The 25,504-nt window shown below is 40.5% G+C and overlaps 1 long non-coding RNA gene across 1 annotated transcript; it reads right to left on the bottom strand.

Moving 5' to 3' along the window:
• Nucleotides 1–844: 844 nt before the first annotated feature.
• Nucleotides 845–22,566, bottom strand: LOC147179329 (uncharacterized). The gene is made up of 3 exons (XR_015094251.1): nucleotides 22,327–22,566; nucleotides 21,394–21,482; nucleotides 845–1,254 (listed from the first exon to the last, which is right to left on the bottom strand). It is a non-coding gene; the product is annotated as an uncharacterized LOC147179329 (long non-coding RNA).
• Nucleotides 22,567–25,504: the final 2,938 nt, after the last annotated feature.

The raw sequence follows: 25,504 nt of genomic DNA, 5'->3' as shown, positions 1-25,504 counted from the left end.
TAAATTTTTTTATTTTTTTGTATTTTACTCTCTGAAAGTGTAAAGTTGACTCTGTTTAGAGTGGGACTGAATATAGTCTTTTTTTGAGTCAAATTTATGACAACATCAATGGCAGATTTCAGACACTAGGTGATGTTAGCCTTTAAACATTACACGCTCGTCCCTGGCACAATCACAGTATGGCGAGTGAGGAGGGACATAATACATTGGGGTTACCAAATAAAGAGTCATGAACCCCTTTCATAAAGAAACTCCAAGCGCCACAAACCGTTCTAAAATGAAGATCATTTCTCTTTTTTCCCCTTCTTTTTATTCCTGCTGCAGACAACACTCATTCATGGGGTCAGAATGACATAATACATTTAAAAGTATTGGGTGGGTTTTAGGTTGGTGTCAAAATTACTGTTTTGCAAAAGAGTTTTGCACAGTATTTATTGTATGTTGCCTACATGACAAAGAATAGGCAGTTAGGCACATTAACATTTAATTACCAAAACAAAGCAAGTAAGTCCTGCAGGTTTTGCATGTTGCCCTTCTCCAATACAGCTGATATATGATCAGCTCATCAGCAAGCTCTGCATAAGCCTGATAACGAATCAGCTTGTGTTGGAAGTGAGAACCCTCCAAAACCTGCAGGACTCCGGCCCTCGTGGACCGAGATTGCCCACATCTGGCATAGAGCATCCATACAGTACAATAATGTGTACTGCGCAATTATTTATGTTTGAAAAAATGGAGTGTTCATTGAACAGTCACCGCCCTTGCACTAAATCAAGAAATAAGATGACCTGATCCATTTGTAGGCATTTTATGTCTTTTATTGATTGAAATATGAGTACCACAATCAAAGCTTGCATTTGGTGCATGCATTCACAAAAAAAAAAAAAAAGCATTTACAGCAACACAGTTTCCTTTTCACCGTCACTGAAGATAACTTACCAATTTTGATGACAAATTACAGTCACGTAAGATATTCATGCCCCCAAAAAATTGCCTCTATGGTGATGTAACAACACTCTCCTGTACATAAATCGGTCCCTCATATTTTCACGTACATGCATGAGACAAATGGGGGGGTCGGCGCGATCAATGCACAGCTACAGCTGGTTGAAGGGGACCAAATCCATTGAACAGTTGATTTGGTTCCATTTTACCAGCTTTAGCAAAGCATTTTCATGAGTTGTTTGGGATGGGGAGGAAGTGGATACTGGGACAGAAGCTTGCTGCAGCTGGAGGACCCATCTGGATGAACACCTGCAAGAGCGAGACAAGGAAAAAAATAATGTCAGTTCATGTGGCAGATGCATCTAAACAAGCACGCACAACACACTCACACACACATATGCAGACACAGTAAACACACGGTCGCTGATTATCAGTCGTTGCCCTTGAAAGTGTGCTTGTTTTGCATCAAGGAAGCATAAGTATACAAAAAAAAAAGAGAATGAAGTAAAGATGGAGGAAGTGGATGACGAAAATGAACAGGATAGTGGAAAGAAAAGAGCAAACAAGAAGAAAATAAAATCAGGTGGTGGATGTGTGTGCGTGTGTGCACGCTCGAGCGTGTGTGTGTGGAGAGCCTTAAGAGATAAGAAAGGAGCTACAAAAGTTGAGAAAACAACGAATTCATCACCTAAACTGTCAATAGCACTAATGAAGGCACACACGGGACGGCATGCTAGAGAATTAACTCTCATGACCTCCAGCATGGTGCGGCATTTGTCTGTAACACACACACTAACACGCACACATCTCAACGTTTGTGTGAGCCATCCAGAGTCTCGAGCGCCGCAATGCCCAGATGATGCACTCGGCACTCTCGCATCAGCGGGACACAATTCCTGGTTCTGTTTGCCAATTGCTTAGCATTTAATCGTTAGGGAATCAAGCGTTCAAACAGAGTATTGACCCCACAATGCAAGCTGTCAATATTTTCAGGCTGAATATGTAAACCTTCTTACACTACTTACAGTACTGAAGTTTTTATTTTTTATGCCTGTGTGCTATTTTCACAACTCTGTCTATATGCAAGAGACCTCTGTGAAAACAAGTTTGTTTCTTTTCAGTGTACAAAGTTATTAGCCAGTTTGCATGAAGGTTTAGTCGGATTTCATACAACAAATATAACACTATAATTGTTGACTATATTTTCAGAAGTCATTGGAATGTGGTAAAACGATCAATACAATTATCAACATGTTGGTAGTCAGCCTATTCTTGAGTACTTAGTTAGATTTAACCCAATTTGTCAGTTTTCAAAAATATTTTTTATAATTAATGTTGCAAATACAAATAATAGGAAATACTTTCATACTACTTTCAGCAGCAATGTGGCTACTAAGCCTGTTTGGAAAGAATTATTTTTGAAACAAACATCAGGCTTTCAATTCCACCCAACTAGAGAAAGATGCAAGGTGTGGAAATAGTAGTTTTCATCATCTTTTATTGTGTGTGACGCTATTTTCTCCTGTGTGAAATTACATTGTCAGGTTGTTTAAAGAAATTATTGAGCATCTTTTGCATGAAGAGAAATAACATTTTAATAACTATTGTAAAAATGTAAATAGATGAAGGAAACCAGAAGCGCAAGACACAAAGTCATGGATAGTTAAGTCAAACTGGACTGAAAAACTGAATCATGATACGAGAATAAAGCTTTGTTTGTTGTGCTTTTATTGGATTCTGTTCAGCAGTTAAGTATAATATCACCAGGCAGTATTATGCATTCATCAATAAATAAACAAAACTCTCCACAATACGCCACAATATCTTTGTAAATAAAGAAGGTACGATCTTTCTGGATTACGCACTAGAACTAGCAAAGCGCTGGCGTCACACAGAAGCCTCATCATTTGACAAATTTCATATTTCTAAAAACATCTATACTTTTGATCAGTGCACACAGTGTCATTTGTACGAATTATTGACCGACCTAAAGTGTTGAAAATGGCCGTCTCTCTTTTTATGCAATGTTAGTGGTTGAACAAACATGCCGTTTTGGGGGTGTCCTGAAAAGTGATGATTTTGGAGGTACACGGTATTGGCCAGTTGCCAGCAAAATTATAAAACATTAATTTCAACAACACGTTCTTCTCTAAAAACTGCTCCCTCATAATAGTCTAATGTCGGAAATGTAAATCCATCTTTTCATAATCATCAGTTTATGTTGTATGTTAAATATTGTATAATTCTTACTAAAACTTTACTTATGCAGCACTTTTCACACATAATAATGCAACTCTAAGTGCTGTGGTACAACATAAAAACAAAACCTGCCCCCTCTTCACAACATCCCCACCAGTACGCCCGTGCTCACACACACACACAAAAGACATGCTAAGGCACAGAGTAACCATGTGAGGAAAAACACCCAAGGGGAGCTCATTCACACTGCGAGGGATGGCAACCCACAAGCACAGGGAGGGAGCGGAGCGCTGCCATGCCAGGCCCAGGTTGAATGGTGCCGAGCCTCCAGGACGACCCAGAGAAGGCCAGCCACCCCTCCCAGCACGGAGGGCCCCCATGAGGAAACACTGGAGCTAAAAGCCAACAGAATAAAACAAGCTAAGAGCTACTTTACAACAACTATTATACGCGTGCAATTGCAAATTGGACGCCTCCAAACTCTCTGTACTATTTATGCCGCATCATGTTTGCACCAGCAGGTTTCCTCCGTCAGGCCCAACTGCACTGGAGGCATTGGCCGGCCTCTTTTCTATTCCGGGTGTATGCTGCATTCCTGGCCTTATATTGAAAGACTGGAAGCAGGAAGAATGGGTGGGGACGGTTTGACACCAGCGAAGAGGGACAGGCGGGGCACGACGCACTGGGAAAGTCAGTCAAGGGGGTCACGGCGGGAAGGTCAGTCACGGTGCAAATAATCCCGGGGGACCCGCTCACAGCGCAAGAGTGTGGTGTTACGGAACAGCTGCCAGCCAACCACCGAGTTCGCCACTTCCAAGTCAGTCCCACAGCGGACTCTGTCACTCTCGTTCACCGTCTTATTTCCATTTCATGGCCTGACGCCAGAGCTCTACAAGCCCAACTTTCCATCACTCACGCTGCTCTGAGTGTCGGCTTCTGTTTTCCCTCCGCTTCCCTCTCAGCCCCTCTCTCTCCCTTAATCCGGCCAAGTGAACCTCAACGAGCGACCCGCTGTTGAGTTACAGCCTGAGAGCGCCATGGGCGCGGCCTGCGAACCTGAAATTGCACCACTTCCTGTCGCACTGTGACTGCGGCCGACTGATCAAGAGGCCTGGGCCGAAGTGAGGCCACTGTTACAAAATGGCCATTAAAATCCACTTAAGAAGGCAATAATCCTCTGTAATGCTGCATTGAAATGAAGCACATATAGACACGGCATCCTAATGATGGTGCATGTCTGATGAGAGTGTCTGCCAGTTGGTAATTAGCTTAATGCAAGGCCCACCAAAGTAATGAAGAAAATGTTGACCTGTGGTCAGGCTGTAAGCTTTATCTTTTAGGTCCGGTAGTATTTATTCCTGCTGGTCTTGTAGTCTGTGTTATATACTTTATAACGTATTTTGGGTTATTATTGCTGACTGATGAAAATCATGTACAGTTAAAAAATAAAAAATATATATTTTGAATTCAAGTACATTTTTATTCACTGACCAAAATGTTTTAAGTGATTGTGACACACAAGCACAGTAAGCAGCATTTGACCCAAAGTCCATTCTTGATTTTCTTTTGTTAGATTGTTTAATGTTGCACTGGTCTTCGTTTCCCCCCTGAGCTGTATACGCATATTCATTGTTCTAAACTCATAGGACAGTATTAGAACGTTCCAGATGAGGGGGTCGCCGAGATTTCGAAACTGAGAGCTTCTTCATGGGTAGTGATAAATGGGCAGAGACGCCAGTTTGATACACACATACTTATTTTATTTTATTCTAAGTTATTTTGGGTGAAATAATTTCCTCATCATCATTGTGCCTGCTCACACTGATGGGCACCATCTTTGTGACTCCTGATAAAGCTAGAAGTTAACCTGGATCATTTTTACAATAGTGCAAAAGTTATATATATATATATATCAATACTTTTCAAAATGTAAAAAAACAAAACAAAACTATAATATGAAAATAGCAGTAGGCCTACTTCATAGATTTAATGAATGCGGCCTATTTAGTTAGTCTTTCTGATGGCCACAAAAAATATTCAAAGCATATTGTGGAGCCAAGAAAGTACTTTCCCACTGCCGTCATGTGACAGTGCTGTGGTCCTTTGATGTGATGCATAGAGGAAGTACGACACTCTTCCCATTGATACAATAACCACTGGAGGAAGGGCAGGGAACCCTGGTCCTCAAGAACCACTGTCCTGCCTGTTTTCGATGGATCCCTCCACCAACACACTTGATTCAATGAACATTCAACTTCTACAGAGCTTGCGGACGAGCTGATTATTTGAATCAGCTGTGTTGGAGGAGCGAGGCATAGAAAACAGGCAGGACAGTTTGCTCTCGAGGACCAGGGTTCTCTACCCCTACACTAGAGTAAGCCTCAGCTGGTTGAGGACGTGCAGATCTAGCCGCCATCTTGAACCGGGAGTCCCTGGCGATCTCTTCCATTCACTCGTATTGAGGTAGCTGTGTTTGGCTCAATATAGTAAGCAGAATTTGTCTTTACCAATTTTGACAGTGATTGGTGTGGTAGAAACATCAGATATGGAGCTATGATACCACATTGTCACGTTTAGGAGCTGAGAGTGAGACCCAATTGCATGGTAAGCAGGGAGACAGGATGGTCTCAAAAACAACATGTATTTAGTCACCAAAAGAACAAAACAAACAAGGTAGCTACTTGCATCTTCAAAAACTATAAATCAACAAAAGACTAAAATAACAAGGATCAAATTACCTCAAAACACACACAAGGTAGAAGACATGGCTAGACTCGACATAAGTCAGGTTTCCATCCAATTGTTTAAAACAAAAAGCGAATCTACTGAAAATGCGCAAAACGGACATGCGGCCCGTTTCCATCATTTCTGCATTTGCGAATATTGAGAGGGGACTCTGCCGCTGTAGGTGGCAGTATACACCATACAGATGGGATTCAACAGTCATTTAAAAGAAGAAGAAGAAAAACACGCCGCATGAGTTTGCTTTTGTAGTTCTTGATAAACCATAGCATTTCTCTGCTGTTTTCCATATTTATTTAATATTCGCTTCTTTAATTAATTCCCCCAAAAAATCTGTTTTGTTGTCCCTCCCCCCTCAACCTCCAACTATTCCTTATTATATCGTCTGCCATTGCTTTGTGACTGCAAACGTAAGTGTGACATAATATCCGGTCAGAACGTGCGACGTGTAGCAAGACCTGTTTTCATAGACAAAATTCGCATTTTCCTTTTTTCGATACGCTTAAATATCCACCCCTCCAAGCGTAACAACCTTTTTAGTGAATTTGGGGCCCTTTTTGGAATTTATAGCGTTTCCATTCAGTTTTATTTTCGTATTTCTTTGAAATTTGAACAAAAAGGGGTGGATGGAAACCCCACTACAGACAGAGACCACTAACCCAAACAATTGAGCAACAATGACGGAAAGAAACCAGGAAAGTTGAATACAATCAACTGACAAGCCAATGAGGAACACCGGGACAAGAGCTGAATGGTAAACAAAAGAGAACAAGACACAAAAACCTAATGAGACACAAATACGACCATGACACCACACACGTGGTTAATTTAGGCTTTTGTCACATATTAAATATAAAGGTAAAGGTAATATTATATAATAAATACATTTTATAAAAGGGAGACAACTTGACCTTATATCAAAGACCCTTTGTTTTTCTTGCTTTCACATTATTGAACAATAATAGCACAATTAAAAGCTTTAAAAACAAATGTTTCAATGAAAGCATAAATTGTAGAACAAGCTAATCTTCTATTAGCCTCCAGACTCAAGAATAGTCAGCGCCTCACCAACCATGAACCGAGCAACCTCTGTCCAACTCTAACGGCAGCCTGTTACTAAGACCATACTGGAGAAAATGCAAACATTCAAGGTGAATCAAGCTTTACCGGTTTACCAAAGCGCCACTCAACATTCCGGTTAGTAATGCTAATGATGGAATGCTAACAATGTTGCAGGCAGCACACTGCAGACAACAGCTAACTGGCTCCTCTTCCATCACCCCACTTGTCCCCCTGCCCGCACCCTACCCTTGACTCAGCACCATTTCAGCATTTTAGAACCTGATTGGCTAATCAGAGGAAGCGACTGGAGCGTCACAGAAACCTTTTTATCCTCCGCTTTGCTCTGGCTGAAGATAAAACACGTCTTATGGATAAAAAAGAAAAAAAAAGAAGAAGAAATAGAATAATGCATGCTGACCTTGCAAGGCAACTCGGCCCAGGTACTGAAACGGTACAACGAAAAATGTATCCGTTATCATTTGACAGTCCTCTGTGGGTTAATGCAGCAGGTGATAATGCTATCTACTCTCCAGGGTCACCTGCTTGACCTTGTGTCAGTGCTGTGTTTGTCACACAGCAGCACACACAAACTGATACGTGAGCACTTTTATTCACGAACCTAACAAAATCTTAAATGCTGCTCCAGTAGAGGACATTATTGAGTGTTCCAAGCTGATACCTTGTAATTATTGCAGTGTTTATCATCTTGATTTTGCCTCATAATGATTTAATCCTCAAAGCCCTTTTATTCAGTAGCCTTTTAATCTAACGCCAACACCCTAAAGACAATCAATAGCTATTTAGATGATATATTTAATTATATCCACTCTTCTTTCATGCACACTTTTCCAGCCTTTCTTTGTGGGTGCTCTTTCTCTTTCCGTCTTTACTGAGACTTCACATTATTAATTCTGGTTATTAGGCATGAGGTGTGCGAGAAATAATGAGCAGCATATATGGGCAGGTACACAGGGTGCACTCAGCATACTACAACATGTAGACATTATTACCTTCCGGCAGGGAGATTTTTTTTCTTCCCATTTGCGCTCAAGACAATTTCTTACCTGTCTTTCTTACACATTTTCATTTCAGATTTCACGGTGTTTTTATGCGACGTGAATTCCACAGAGAGCCATTGGAAAATATGTCACACTTTGAATGTGAAATTAATTTGCGTATTGGATCAGGAAATTTGACTTATTGACCAGTGACATGCACCACTCATCTAACGGAATACTTTGAAGGAGTGTGTGTTTTTGCATTCAGCTTTTAATAAATCCAATTAAAGTAATTCAATGAGAATAGTGTGCTCATGATTGAACGCAAGTTTGCATCTGGTGTAACGGCGCATCAATCGAAAAGCCAGTGAGTGCTGATCAGCTTGCCCAGCAGCCATGCTTGCACTTGCAGATGAGTCAATTATCAGAAAACAAATGATTCAAAATCCAAACAACGGCACCAATACGATGACTGGTGCTTCCAGTTCCAAACTCACCCTTTTGGCAGTTTTTCTTTCATCACCAATTACCGTAATGTGATATAAGTTAATGCAGATTTTAGTCTGTCGGCGTAATGTAGTAGGGATACATTACGGCTGTTTGGTGAGTGTATATGGGCCAGGTACGCACCACCTGCATTATATATCTTTTTTTTTCTCTTTTGTATTACAATATTAAGGATGGTCCACTATCTCTTACACAAGTTGATTTTAGGTTTACTCAGACCAGTGTTTAAGTTTACACTTGTATGGCAGTTTTAATTTTTTTTCAATTTTCAAATGTTACTTAAAACATTTACATTTAATAAAAGTATGACAGTTTGACAGTAGTGGAGTAGATTATTTACACTTTAATATTTTTTTTATGCGATCCCCCCAAATATAAACAAATTTAATGTTAGAGGTTCTACTGTACATTGCAGAATGTTGCAGGGAGTGCAAATATTGCGATTAGGAATCTAACCCGAAGCAGCAGAGACAACACTAATGCTACTGCAATAAACATAAGAAGCGCTATTTTTAATTTCTCACTACACTCCTATGTGCTGAATTGTGTAGGTTAAAACTCAATATGAATACAGGAAGAATGACACCTTATAAATCATATCTCCAAGCATACAGTATGTCGGCCTCAACAAGACAAGACAAGTATGTTATCTAAATCCAACCAGCCTTGACTCCTTCTTGGATATGTCGTCAACACACCAGCACCCCATCCATAACTTTAATGACAGAAATAAAAACAAGATAAAGATGAGAATAACGTTGCAGCTGCTGTGATTTTATGTGTTAAGAAAATGCTGAGATGTAGTTTCAAACATGGTGGAAATGTCGTTGTTTAAAGATGCTTGAGGCGGCCAATTAACTGACAGTAAAGTCGACTCACAAGCTATTCACGTTATATATATATATATATATATATATATATATATATATATTAGGGGTGTGCCAAAAAATTCGATTTTAAATGTCCCCAAATTATTTTATACTGTCTTGCCTTTGTCTATGTGTGCATTTATTCGGAACGCTGTTCATGTTGTACCCGGTTTGGCCACTGAGGGGCAGTGTGGTTCCATGCGGTCTTATACACTGTTAAGTTGTAGCCACATTAAAAAGTAGAAGGAAAAAGTCCCGATCAAGTTATTCCAATAAAAGTTGTTATTTTTTTCAGCGTGGAGCTGTTCTTTTGAGTGATAAAAGTGCCACGAGTAGCGCGCTAATTAGCATTAGCTTATTAGCTAATTAGATAATTACAATTCCTTGCCCATCTACAGATTGACAAAAAATTTTGTCAATCAAATCATTTTGAATCCAAAATCGTTCTTAAGCGAAAATCGATTCTGAATCGAATCGCAGGCCCAAAAATCGCAATTGAATCGTGAGACATTCAAAGATTCCCACCCCTAATATATATATATATATATATATATATATATATATATATATATATATATATATATATATATATATGTTGGCATGACAAGAAAAGCTTCCCTTTCTCTTGTGAAATGAGATTGGATTAAGATGGCAAAGGGCACAGACAAAGTTAAATGAAACAATCTCAGGTAATGTATTTGCACGTTCTTCCTTTTTAAGGATTTCCTTCACTGTCAACGTGGAGAAGAGGCAGTTTCATTTTGTTGGAGAGTGACGTCATGATGCACGCTCGTAAAAGCTGCCGCAACCCTGCCTTTTATCTTCACCTTCCTGTCTGTCGTGGTGACTCTGATTCATAAACTGAGCACGCTTCCACGCCACCCCTCCTCCACCAACCCCTCCCCTCTTTCAACTGGACAGCACTTCTACTTATTTAAGCCTTGATTCATTAGAGACTGCAGCGAGGTCACATACGTGTACTTGATATACATTCTGTCCAGTGCAGTTAAAAACACAGGAAGTGACTTTTTCATCCCTGATATGTATGAAGTTGATTGATGTATGTACTGGCGATGTACATACACAATGATGCTAATTTCTCAGAATTCATACAGTTTAAATAATAGTATGATTTATTATCTCTCAGTATTCACACATCTATGTGCGGTTGGAGGTGTGCTTACTTGTTTCAGAGCTAATGGAATGTGATCCCGCCAAGGTAATGCTCTGATATGGTTACATCCGCTGGGGTGGGGGTGGGGAGGTGCGTTCAGTATTCGACAAAATGGACCCCATAAGTGGTACGGCAGCCTGAGGCCAGCACACACACTCCCGCTGTTAACACTAATAAAAGATTGCTCTTCTATTTCTTCTTCTGTACACTAAACCTCCAAGTTGTGCCGCATCTCTGCTGCTGATTCAGCGCTTCTTGCAAGTGCGGAACGCTCACTCGTACAGACGGTAATCCAGCTATCATATACTGTAATAGTCTCAGGGCCACAAAATGGAAGCAATTATCGCAAAGCACACAAGGATCTGGGGAACAGATCACAACGCATAACTCTTTATGGCTTTGGGAGATTTACTTTGTGCGCTTGGTAATTTATATCCTTACGACCTCGCTTTCATCCTCTATTGTTTTTCTCTTTTTTATCTTCCATTTTTGATAAACATACTCAAAATCATTTTAATGTTATCTTTGTGTCGTTTTTTTGCAGTCCCTTATTTTTTTCTATCCCCCAACCTGAACACTTCAACTTCTATTTCTGCCTCTCTTCCAGTAGCCTTGTCCTGCACTCTCCTCTGCTTCTCCTCGATAGTGGAGGGGGGGGGGGGGGGGGGGGGGGCCTTATGAGCATCTTTGGCTCTCCAAATGATGGGCTACAATAGGCGGGACCCTGGGCGCTCAATAGCCATTCATGGCATGGATATAGAAAGTAAAATTTGTGCTCAGTAAAGTCAAAGAAAGATTCATCCAGCAGCGTAGGTGGCGAATGGGGTTTTGGTTGTGCGGACAGACTTTATTTTAAGTTTAAGGAACAATTTTAAAGTTTTTTAAGTGATAGTTTTTTTTTCTCTCACCACGTGTGTATTGCATTGTTTGACAACCTGGTCAACTCTCAATTTCCCTGTCAGTTATGAGTACAGTATTGTGAATAAGTTGATTTTTATTGGATTTCTTAAAAAACAAATGTAGCCTGTTAGATGAGCCGTGCATGTCACTGACGATCAGTATAACTTCCGGATCCACTACGCAAGTTAATCCATCAATCCATTTTCTGAGCCGCTTATTCCCCACAAGAGTCGCGGGGTTTGCCGGAGTCTAAGACAGCTGGCTTCAGGCAGTAGGCGGGGTAAACCCTGAACTGGTCGCCACGGAGACGAACAACCATACACACTCACAATCACACGTTTTAGAGCGCTCATTTAACCTGCATGCATGACTTTGGAATGTGGGAGGAAACCGGATTACCCGGAGAAAGACCACGCAGGCACGGGGAGAACATGCAAACTCCACCCAGAAAGGCCAAAGCCCGGACTCAATCTCATGTACTCTGCACTGCAAGGCAGACGTTCTAACCAGTCAGCCACCGAGCCGCTACGCAAGTTAATTTCATATTTAGAGTTTGACATATTTTTTAAATGGATCTTTATGGAATTCATAAATAAGAAATGAAGGCCACCTTCAGTCCACCAAAGCATCATGAATTTCCATTTTAAACCTAAAGGGGAGAATTGCCAGACTTTGAAAGGGTGCAAGAAAGGCATGTACAAAATTGACTTAAGTGTGAATGGGAGAATATGCCCTTAATATTGAAAGACAGTGGAGCATCACATGACTTTTCAAGGTAACATTACTACATCATAATTTCAGAATATAAACAAAATGAGCATGCAGGCAGTAAGATGCACATTTTTGAGGGGAGGGGTGGGGTTGGGGACACCACCATTCCTTGTCACTTCAATTACTTCACAACATCAGCGCATAACAATATCCCGTGCTCTCATTTGTAGGCAGCAACCCCCCCCCCCCCCCCCCCCCCCATATCTACAGTAATGGGCCAGCTCTGGTGTCCGCAGCATTGCGTGATGTACAGAAAACACTTGGGGGAGCCATTAAATTAAACTCCAGTTAACACAACTGTCTGAGCGCATTCGTTCCCTGCACCATAAACAAAACACAAGCCATACATACAAAGCTGCCTGTGAAGCTGCTCATTGTATCCCACTGGGTGGAAGAATGCATTGGATTTACTGCCGCATTTCTGCCACCGCTTTTGTGCCGAACATTTGGTCGCAGCACCTGTACGGCAGTTAAAGGCTTTCATTGTGCGTAGACATATCGGAGGATGTCCAGCAGGTCAATATGGCTGCGTTATCTGTCTGTCTGTCTGTCTGTCTTAAGGAACTACAGTATAGTTGGCATTCTTAAGGAAGAAAAGTAAAAAGTAGCCTAAATTAGAAAAACATTTACAAATCCAAGCTGCTGTCTGTCTGAGATGTTATCATTTACTTTAAATAGAGGAATGTCACACCTTTTAAACATTGGTACTTTGAATAGTACACCGGCACGGGAATAAGTGAGCACACGCACACACACACCCACACCCACACCTACACACACACACTCATGTTGGGAGGGGTGGGGCCTTTGGCAGTCTAATGGAGTCTAATTCAAGCAGATGTCTGTTTAATTGATTGAAACAAATGACCTCAGCATTGATCCCCATCGCAGAGTTGGGACTGATCGGCTTCTTGGAGGTACAATGTCAGTGTGTTTGTGTGAGTGTCAGGGGTGGGGGGTGGGGGGTGGGGGCTGGAGATAGCATTTCACTTTAATTGTGAGACTTTAAGGATCAATGATGAATCTAACTGCTTGTTGAATTTCTGAATAGTGTACACATTTATTGGGTCAAGTTTTAAACTCTTAATAAATACATAGGCTATTCAATCTTGAAAGGGATTATTTTATCAAAATATTAATATAAGAAAAACAGCCACAATCCATCATGACACATGAAACATGACAATGTGACATGCCATAATATAATAATATTGATATATAATAATTTCTCTGTCATCAAAGAGTGAGGAGTTTTATTTCCTTTTTAGTTTTATGTGGTACCATTACAGTGATTAAGTTGTCACATGTATGATATTCAGTAATATTCAAATGTTAAAACTAGGGATGTTTGATACCACTTTTAATTTGGACCAATACCAGTACGACTACTCAACTCTTGAGTAGTCACCCATACCGATACCAAGTACCGATACCACTCACACTTTTGATGCATACAATTTCTATTAAACCAATGACAGATCATTTTTAAAGAAAGACCTATATATCCTAATTTAGCATTTTCCCATAAAACTGCATGAAATTAAAAGCAATTTTCTATTATCGTTTTCCACTCATTAAAAAAAAGATTTTTTTTTTTTATAGAACACACAATCAAATGAATTTAAAAATAAATAAATAAATAATCATATAAATAAAATGAAAAAATCCATTGGTCAGAAGAAAAAAAAAGAAAGAAAAATATGTGGTTGTACAATTTCTTTCAAGTGATACTGGTATCGGCCACCGTCACAATAACCCGATACCTTGAAATAAGGTTGGTGTCGGCCTGATACCGATACCTGGTATTGGTCGCTCATCCCTAGTTAAAACATGGCATTGCCTGTTAATAAAGACTTGATGATGGCATCAATTTGACGTTAACTAATCAATTCTTCCATTACGGCGTATGGGACAAATTGATTCAGAATTTGAGCAAATCAGAGTCCGACCAACATCTTACAACTCTTTAACCTCATTGTGTGCACGGGACTGATGTGGTCACAAAGATAATTAAAAACGCACCAATATCATCAATAAATGGAATGGCCCTTGGGGTACACACTCACACCAGGTGTGGCTTAGTAATGGGCAAATTGCATTTGATCAATGACAGGCGTTATTAAATCAAACATTTCCTTTACATCTTGTTGTTATGCATATCTTCCATGATTGCTCTATTTGTAGCTGCAGTGGGAATTTCTTATTCCTTGTTGCTTTTGATTTGGCTCACAGATGGGGAAGCAGTCAAGCAGCCGCTACCCAGGCATTGAGGGAGAACGGGGAAGGAAGGTCGGGGCATCCCTGTGTGTGTGTGTGTGTGCGCGCGTGTTGCCGTTTCACTTGTAAGGGCCCCCTCCCGCATCCAGTCATGCGGCTACGGCTGGCTCAGCATGGTGCCGCAGTCAGCATTGTTGCATATTTAATGTCCTGATGAGAGCTTCCACCTGCTGACACAGGAAAAGTGACAGAACAATACACGCCCAGAACCCCATCCCCGCTATAATATCTACTCCACCCCTTCCATATAATACACAGTCAAGCACCACCATACAACACGACATCAATCCAGTCTTTTGTCTTGCTTTATATCAAGCGCTCACCCAAACATGACTGCCTCCATGCGCTTTAAGAATCTAAAAAAGTGCATCCTGCAATGTTGTTCATTTTAATTGTCACTGCCTGGTTGTGTTTGTATTTTAAAGCCACACAGGGAAAAATAGTGCATCAAGAAAACGTGTGAAATTATAAGAATACATTTGAATATTACTAAACTAAAACAAAGTTTGTCATGAAAATTCCTAGGGCCCTATTAGCGTGTTTGTGAATTTGATACACACGCTACGCTTCACTGGATGTTCCGGCTGCCACGCCCAAATGCACTCAACTTTAGACTTGCAAAACGCTGGTCTAAATGGTGGTGCAGGCAGTGTAACACAATTTGATCAAGGAAGTCACAAAATTGCAAAACTAAAATAATCATGCTACAAGAGTAAAGCTTTTTATTTTAATGATGACGGTTAAAATGGTTATTAATATAACAAGTCATTATCAAAATGCCACACAATTAACGACTTCTCCCTGAAAAATTTGCCTTCGTCCTTGGACAGCAAACAATATAGTTAGACTTTTTTTTTTGGGGGGGGGGGGGCAGTTTAAGCCAAACTGCGTGAAATATATTACATACATAACCTTAACTCTGCTTCTCTGTAGAGTTGCATGCAAAAGACAAAACAATCTAAGCAGTGTGTGGAAAATGGTGCTACTTGTATTTGTGGTCATGTTTGTTTAAATGAAGCTTTTAACCTCTGAGTCTTGCAGATGCAGACAGGATGACTACAGGCAGGAGTCTAACTTAGATGATGCGTCCACCAGCTAGACTATGGATCTCCCTTCCCTCTCGGCAAATGCTTGGACCATGCTATCCATTAAGCAAGCATTTAATCACTGTGCCATTTACTGGAAACTGTTGTCTGTCAGTGGTGTGTCCACTGGCTGTGAAAATGGGGCAGAACAGTCAAGTTGCTTTTAGAAACTTTCCAGTAGTACACAATAAAAAATAGGCTAGTAGGCAATGCTGACGAGTGCTGTTACGGCATCTCCATTTTGCCACTGAATATTTCTGCAGGACTTCTTTAGTTTGGAAACTCACATTGCAGATTCATTGAAATGTACAACTACACATTTTCCAATGACAAGTGTACAGCTATTTTGCAGACGTTCATGATGAACAACTCAGTTCTGTTGGTTGTCAAATATCCCGACCTGAGATACATACTTCTTTACATTCCATAGCTGCTCTTGTTCATATGGGCATATAAAGAAGTATGTCCCCCAAGTGGGCCGCAGTCCTTGGTGACATCAAGTCCTCATTCCTTGGATTCCACCCACCCACATCCTATTCAGGGTCATGGCTAATCGGAGCCTATCCCAGCTGGCGAGGAGCCCCAGGGCAACATCGGTGACAACAGTGATACCACAAAGCATACAACAGCCTCATTTATTTTTTATTTTTACACATCTACTTATTTACTTCCCTTTTATGCACTTTTCTCTTCTTTTAACATGAATTTCATTGGAGGTGTAACACCCAATCTGAGGACAAATGTGACAGTTCTTTAACTAAAGCCAAAGAAAGAATATGAATAACTAAAACTGTGGGACTAAAGACACAGCACTGTAACTATGCGACTGCCTGTAAAGTGTAATGTAAACATTTCACTAAAGGTCTGGGTGCAACTTGGCACAGCCAGGACTGCATCTGCAAGTTGACTAGCAGTTTATTATGCTTATGTCATGTTTTTGCAAAAAATATATTTTTTGCCTAAATCATTTCCTCAGGATGCAAATGGTTACATTTTTTGTGTTCCCTGAAAAATCTGAAAAAAAAAATTACCTAGGGGATTATTTAAAGTGGCGTTGATATGCAAATAGAAGAATTAAGCAATTGATGTAGTTGAGAATATTTCAACTATTACCCATTCAGCCATCCATTTTTTATATTTGTCATCGGTAAGCTGGAGCTTATCCCAGCTGAATACACACCCTGAACTCATCATCAGCCAATCACTCGGCACAGACCAGAAAGGTAAGCTGAAGCCTAGATTCAAACCCTCAACCTCAGAACTGTGAGACTGATTTATTGGCCTCACTTATTCACTCTTGTTTCATTATCCACTATTTAGTTTTGCAGCCCATTTTACACTTCTTGCCAACACTCTCATGCTATTTGAGATTTTAGTCAAACTGGCCCAAACACTACACAGTGCTGTGTTCTGATGTTACTGTTTTGACTGTGACATTTTTTAGGAAAAAAACTAAACAAAACAAAACATAGAGACAGAAACAATAATATGATTGTTTGAAAACAACATAATTTTTTTTTTTTATCTACTTTGAGACCCAAGGCTAATATTATTATTATCAGTGAAGTACCTCTTAAAGACAAAGGGGTGTGCAAGTCTGTTGTGCGCCATGGTGTAAATCTGCGCAGGGGCGGACTAGACTAGTATGTGGTATTTTCGTAGACATGTGCAAACCAGTGCAGCATGGCACATTTAAGAAAAGGGTGTTTTGAGGCATTGTGGGCATGAACACAGTGGACTCGTTTCGCCACCAATCGAAGCGGCTCCTCTCATTCCCTTAATGTCCTGCACCCCAGAGAAGAAAAAGATCTGTCTGGCTGTACCTTGTTTCACCAATATCATATTACATCACCTGTGCCAATACTTAGATGTGGTTCCAGCAATCATAAGATTGAATGAATTTACATTTTATTTTTGTTGCCTACTTTTTTTCACCAAATTGTGAGGCGCACACCCAGCTTGGCTCATAGAGATGAACCAAATTCCCAAACAAGTGCATTGAGGCTTTGATCGACATGAAACCAGGATACGCCAGTTTTTATGTGACCTAAAACTCTTTGACAAAAGTTTCTGGAATTAATCTCAACAAACAAACCTAATACGGCAAGATTGCAACTTGCAGTGCAAAAAGGAATACAAACTGGAGGAACAAACCATGGGCAGAAATATTATAAAAACTGAAGAACTAACAGGAAGATAAAATATTTAAAGGCTAAACTGAGTAGAAAAGATAAAGCTAACACTAAATCTAGGAATAACGAGGTGAAATCCACACGAAAGCTGAGAACCGGTCTCGAACTCTGGTCCTTGAGAGCCACAGTGCTGCATGTTTTAGAGGTTTCCTTCCTCCAACACACCTGATTCAGAGGATCAGCTCATCAGCATGCTCTGTAGAAACCTGATCGATCTTGATCATTTGATTCAGGTGTGTTGGGAGCGGGAAACCACCAGAATATGGCATGGCCCCCGAGGACCTCAGTTTAAGATCTTTACGTAGTCTAAGGACTTCACTGAAGACTAGGACTGAGAACAAGACGGTAAAGCTGACGACTAAAAGTGTCGGACATAAAGTGCAGAAAGACTTAAGCCATAGGACTAAAAAATGGCAGCGCTAGCTATAAATTGCGGAGGTCTATACATTACTATAACATCTGGTGAGGATGTCATCAATCAGCATTGTCCCACACTTCACCTTGAGTGTCACACCCCAGTAGTGGGGGGTGTGAGTGTTGGGGAGGGAGGCTGAAAGGAGGAAAATAAGGGAGATGTTGCACTTACCTACTGGCAGATGTTGGATTGCACCACCCCACCACACACACACACACACTGCATCCCCAACTACCCCTCTGCGCCCACCCCCTGATGCATCAGGGCAGCGTGTAGAGAAGAAAGGAAGGAATGCTTTACTCTTCCTCCCCCTTCCTTCAGTCAGTGTTTCGCAGGTGCTGCCTCTGCAGTCTGTATTTCTCTGGTTGGGACACACGCTCTCATTCTTTCCTCACTGCTTTCTGCCTTCCTCTTCCACACGCACAAAAGTTTGCGTCCAGCACGCAGCGGCCCATCCCAATTGTTCTCAGTTCTTCCTCTCTAGCGGACACGTGAGCCAAATGCTCCAATTCGAAAATGTAACCGATATCTGATGATGATGATGATGATGGGTGATGATGACGATAACGGTTAGAGAATTAGTGGGAAAAGTCGGCATGTACACGCGTAAGGGCGCACACACAAATGCACACACCATTTTCTCAGGGATCAATACCAATTTATAAGCAAATGTGCAAAGGCTGAGTAGCACTTTTAATGAATTGAACCGTTGCTGCTTCAAGCGTTTAATGATCATTGGTAAAGAATATATACGTTGCGAAATTTGCATGTGTGTTCATGTGTTTTTGTGAGATTAAATTGGATGAACAGCTGTTAATGTTTCGCTTATCCAGCAAGTATTTGAACATTCACAACGCAGACAAGACAGTCTCCATGCGTGAACCTTTCACCTTGAACAACAATATAAAACTGCTGACAACGCAGAATATTCACATGAATAGCACTCATGAATAATTTCAGTCCATGACATAAATAGACTTGGAGAAAGATTGTGAAATTGTGTCAAATTTGTCTCATGTCTTGTATCCCATGCTTTGAACATTAATTAGGTCGGTCGGTGTATCAACTGCACCTGCACAAACCATATGAATATGTCATCCCATGTGCCCCCGCAGTACACCCTTTTGTATTTTTCCTAACATTGTGTAAATAGTGCCGTGGGGGCAGCACACATCAGAGCAGCCCGCCCAATAATTAAACTAAAAGTCTCAACCATAAATCACACTCATCCGCTCTCATTCCTTTCTTCCTTTCGTTCTCACTCGCTTTCGCAGAGAAGGAACAAAGGTTTGGTAAATCAACTAGTCAATGAGAGTGGAGTCACGTGCACACAGCGGAACGCCAACTGGCATTAAAGCGCACACCACGCCGGCAACCTCACGCCAGCTCATTCAGAAGGATGTTGCAAGACTTGAGTAGCTACTAGCTTGCAAATCATTGCCATTATGCAAGCAATGCCCGAGTACCAAAGGATTCTCAGGATTATCGAGCCATAATTGACACCTGAAAGTACAATCTCCATCTCAATCTCCAATCAGTGAGGACAGGTAATAATAATAATAATAATAATTATTATTATTATTATTATTATTATTATTATTATAAAAAGCTATAATTAAACACAAGATCTTCACAAATCCATTAATCCATGCATTTTCTGTAACGCTTATCAAGTTCAAGGTCACTGGGATCTATCTCAGCTGTCTTTAGGAATAAAAGCGGACAACACCCTGGACTGGTCGCCGGTCATTCACAGGGTGACAGACGTTTTTGCACCGTCGCTGAGTGGAAACTTAACCCATGGCACATGCATTGAAGACAGGCAAATGTACCACTATGCCATCATTGACGGATTTGATACATCATGATTAGAAATTGTAAGAATTTACCAAAAAAATTTGAATAATTAAAAAAAAAATGAGTTAATGGGTCAAGAGTAAAAACCAAAGCAACATTTATCTATTAGGCGGCACAATTAAAGCCATTTATTAGTTATTAAAAAAAAGGTCTGTATTGTGTTGCGTGAAAACACTATAACATAAAAAGGTTAGCCAGACAATGTTACATTTATTTAAAAGATTAATTAATTAATTTAAATATTTCAATTTTATTTAAATCAACATTATTATTCATTATTAATTCCCACGAGCGTCATTATGCCGCTTTTGTTTTCAAACCCAAACTTTTTATTTTATTTTTATTTATTTATTTTTTAATCATAATTTTATGTTCATTGTACTTTTTTACTTTTACATATTTAAACTTTTTTTTGTTTTTGTTTTTGTTTAAAGCACATGAATTGCTCTCAATTGTGAATGAAAGGTAATTTAGAAATAAATGTGTTTTAATAGGCAACCAATCTATCTGTAGAACTTACAAGTAAAGCCAATTTAGCAAGAAATTCCAGTAAGTACTCGTGTAATGACATTCTCTGCAGTCATGTTGTTTCCTTGCGCTTTCAGGATTTATAATAAAAGTCTAACTCCACATTACGTTTCACAACTGCCCCTCCTGCCTAGCACCCTGCACACTATGCCCACAAACAGCTGCATGTTGAGTACTAGCAGCACAGCCATGCCGGGCTGTGTCACATTGGGCCGGGACACCTGACACTCTACCACCTCCAGCATCTCCGCAGGAGCTTTGACGAGACAGCTGACCACCGTTGATCTTCACGGTATTTGCAACGGGGGTAAAATTAGCCCGGGCAAGTGAGGGAGCGGAATGGGAGGACATGCAATACACTTTTAGAAACTTTGCTTGGAACTATTATTAAACCTTCTCTTGCACCCCTCCGGAGTCACACACACACACACACACACGTGTCAGTGGATGGAGATGAGGTCTAGATAGAATGAATTAAGGTCACGCTGTGTGAATTCTGGAAGTTAAAATTAAATTAATGTAAACCTACTTAGTGAGTCTACAGTCGGTATTAAGTGTCAAGCACAGCAATACTATTTAAGCTAATTAAAAGACATAAATGCAACCCTTGACCTTTTCACCCCAACTAAATATGCCGAGGCGGCGTTTTCCACCACGTGCGCCACACACTGCACTATTGCGACAAAACCGTGCACAGGATGTCTTAAATGTACGGGAAATTGATTGCAAGTCGTACACATTGACAACAGAGCGGCGTGATTTCATAGAAAATAAACTACACAGTGTCGCCCACACGCACACATTGAGTGCAGATGCTCAATAAGTCCACTTTGTTTTTCATCATGCAAGTAAAAAGACACTTCCGCACCTACCAGAATCCAAGTGGTCCAAACGAGGCTGGCGGCCCGTACAGAGTGAGGCGGTCGCTGCAGGCGGTGGCTCTCCTCCTCCTTGCCGGGAGCTGAATCAGCGATGGAGAGTTTAAGGATGCGGAGAGGAAGAGGAGTGAAAGAGAGGACAGGAGAGAAAAGGAAAGGGTCATGGGACTTGCCTTGCCTCTCTCTCTCTCTCTCTTGATGGTTATAATGAGAAAGGAGGAGGAGGCAGGAAGGAAGGAAGGAAGGAAGGAAGGAAGGAAGGGGGAAAACGAGAAGGTGGAGGGTGACCCAGTGAAAGCAGAAATTGATGGCAAAAAAAAAAGGAGCCAATAACCAGTGAGAGGTTTGTGTAAGAGGAACGCTTGTGAAGTGATGACTGAGCAGTGAAATGTGTCAGCTGTCCGTCCACATTGGACAGAGGGCAAGCAGACGAGGCGGCCGAGGAAGGAAAGACGGGGATGGAGCGAGATAGTGAACGCTGATGGTGCTGAAGGACAAATGGGGACGAGAGGGGAATAGGGGGTGGCGTTGAGGAGAACATGCGGGACGGAACAAGTAAGACAAATTAAAAAAGACAATTAGAGAAGTGCGAGCAAGTACATAAACTGAGGAAGATGACCAAAAATGTAAAAAAAATGTATTAAAAAAAAAATATATATATATATTTGTGAGCAGCATTGTTTAAGATATAATAGGAGTCACATTATAGATAAATAATAATAATACAAAAATATCATTAGCTAGCTATGATTTTTTTTCCAGATATGAAAATAGTAAAACAATATAAAAAATATATATACCACACACTTTGAGAGACCAACGCAATTAGACATCTTCAGGCACAAACGAGTTAAGGACATTCTTATAATCCTGCACACAAATATACAGACCAAAAATTGTATACACTAAATATAATTTTTTGCTTACTCTTTTGGTTGGCTCCTTGTCCTTTACCCATCATATTCCTCTTAGCCATCCCCTTGAAAAAAAAGGTCGATTTTTTTTTTATAGTAGACTCCCAAATAAATTCATTATCAGTGGGACAAAAACCTTCTGGGCCACTATTTGATGAGCAGAGTGTTAAAAAAATATTCAAACAAAGCAGGTTAGACAGAATGGAGTTAAAGGACGCAATTTTGATGAAGAAGGACAAGCAAGAGCGACAGAGAAAATGAGAGAGCGAGGTGGAGGGCGATCAGAGGAAAGCCCTTCTGTCCCGGCGTTTTTATACCAAGGTACGAGCAAAGGGCTCGCACCCCTTCACCAGCCAGCTATCCTGGCCATGTTACACAGCCTTATTTAGTGAAGAGTGGCAAAAAATAGCCTCCCAAGTGTCACTGGGAGTGTTTGGGAGGTGGGGCGAGGGCGTCAAAGTGGGAGTGACCGGGCGGGGAAGATTTGAGGTGAGAAAGAGCGTCAGTCAATGAAGCTGCTGCTGCTGCTGATGATGCTCACTGTTTGGTAAATCATGCTTTGCTTTTATCGGAAAAGCCACTGTCCTTTATTCACAGTATGGACACAATGATGGGGACGGAAGGCCTCTGCTCCAAAAGGAAGGGACAAATGAAGACCACATGGCGGCTAGAACAGCTTTCACTGATGTTGGATCTCGAGTGGGCCTAGCTTGCCTGTTACTCTGGTTTAGTTCATCCCTGCAGTGTTCAATGGGGGTGAGGTCAGAATTAGTCATTTTTCTACTGAATAAAGCTTCGAGGAAAACGTATAGTATCATAAGGGAATTAAGTATGAGGTTGGGAGAGCGCTCAGTGTGTTTATTTAGATAAACTGCAAGATCTGCTCTTGTTTTTTATGATTTTTTTTAAATTTTATTTCTTTATAAGATCTCCTCTTGTGGATGATGTAGTTAGGCGCGCATGTGACGTGGGCAATTGGAGTCCGCCTTGCACTCATGACCCTGTATTACACCCCGTCCTCCCCCAAAATATTTGAGTTCTTGCATTGCTCTCCTTTAGTATGACCACAATTATTTCATTTAAAGGTACAGACAGATAATTGTTCTGTCATTAAAAGTAAAATACGTTTGCAAAAAAACACAAATACATGTGATAAGGAAAAGAAGGTATGCGACATTTTGATTTTGTTTCATGGGTCAGCTACACAAAAAATATATATATTCTGAGGTTTAGACCGTTGACCTTTAAAAACTCCCTGCTGTATAATTTCCTGCCGTTCTTATTTTGTTTCACTGCCAGTGCAAAGAGAAAATGTTTATACCAAGTTTAAAATGGAAGGTGTCAACATGACATCCTAAAGTGATGGTTGATAAGATCTTGAGATTCTCTTGAGATGATACCAGAAAAATTAGACCTGGCCTCACTCCATGGCAAGACGAACAACAAATGTTGGACCATTGGTCGCGCATGTGCCCTGGCATTGACTGACAACCGGCCAAGGTTTCCCCCATCTCTTGCCCAATGTCAGCTGGGATAGGCTGACGATGAGTGATTGACGTATGTGCAGTATGTATCACTTAAAATCATCTTTATAGGCCCTATTTTCATGGCCATCACAAGCCCAGCACGGTCGAAATGTGTGCACGGTTCTCTCCAACATGGTTGTTTATTGTTGGAGGACTTGTTGGAGAATCTCCACGGTTCAAATGGTTTGGGTGCACATGGAAAGTACATTTATAAAGAACTGCAAGAAGATCTCCACTTGAAAATGATGTCAAACTGGCCAGAGCGATCACTCCCTACACGTGATTTTAAAAACATATTAAAGGCAATGAATATAATAATAATGCAATCAATGAAATGATTTCTACATTGATTCAGAGGGTTTGATGCACGCTGTTATATTTATGAATTAAATATGATGATATCCCACACGCATGCCCGCTAAGCTCCGAATCTGACTGCCCGCACCTCCATCAAATTCCAAAATTGCATTCCACCGCCTGCACCACAACTTAGACCTGCTTTCAGATGGTGTAAAACGTCGTCCACTGCGGCCACCAAATTGTCAGGTGCGCTGGGGACGTGTAAAACAAAATGCCCTTGGCCTGCTGGAACGCTCAGCATGGTGCAATGCAATGCCAAATTCCCAAACACGCTAAAGCAGGCTTGCACCTGCTCAAAAATCCAAATGCTCCAGTTTTTACGCCGGAGCGTATGTGCACTCTCTACGAAAATAGAGCCCTCTGTTGTAATTTGACCGTGGAAATCAATTCAAAATCAGGTTACTACACTGGCTTGTAAAAAGGGAAGAAAAACATGTCTGCCATGCTGTCCTCACATGGTCTTCTCCTATCCTGTCAGTCAAGTCAAATTCGGTGTCTACCTTTTTTATTCATTGGCCTTCTTTTGCACCGTCCTGAACATGACTTTGATCCTTAACAAATGCATGTCTATATTCAGTAAGTACAGAGTCATGATTTAGAAGTAGAGTCCCCAATTTGAGTGGGACTACACCTCACTATAAACAGATAAGAGAACAAAAATGAAAAATAAAAGTTATTCATTGGTCATTTTATTATAATTTTGTAACTAATATGGCATGTTTTTTCTTTATGTATATACTACTACTACTACTGCTAGTAGCACTAGTCATACTACTAATAAAACCAAATAATGGTATTACACATGTCATATGAAAGTGATACCCTGTGATTACTACAAATGCTTAGTAACATTGCATCTCACATATTACCCACACATTTCCACAACAATATGTACATGAATAAACAAACATCTTATTGAACCACATTACTTTTGATCTGAGGGTTCTGTAGTACTTCAACAACACCGATTGCAATCTATTTGAAGCTTTTCATGACATTTACATGTACTTGCCTTTAATGGCACATGTCGATTCAACCTGTCTAGCATAAAAAGCACTTTAATTAAATAGTCTGTCCTTAAATGTGAAAATAATCAAAAGGTGAAATATAGAAAAGCATCAAACATTGCATTTTATCGCACAGTACGTTGTGATATTATTTTTTACGATTGGCTATTTACTAGGGTTTAATTAAGATTAAGTTTGAGAATGAGTTTTCCATCTGTCAGGCAAAAACATACTGCATGGAGTTGGCGAATGTAATATAATACAAAACTGCTGGTATATACAAATGTTTTTGCTGCAT

Source organism: Leptonotus elevatus, chromosome 2 (assembly GCF_054856555.1).
Source record: "Leptonotus elevatus isolate MCC_2025b chromosome 2, RoL_Lele_1.0, whole genome shotgun sequence".
In the NCBI taxonomy this organism is placed as follows: Eukaryota; Metazoa; Chordata; class Actinopteri; order Syngnathiformes; family Syngnathidae; genus Leptonotus; species Leptonotus elevatus.
Note: the sequence above shows the minus strand (reverse complement) of the source record. Positions and strands in the feature narration are given on the sequence as shown.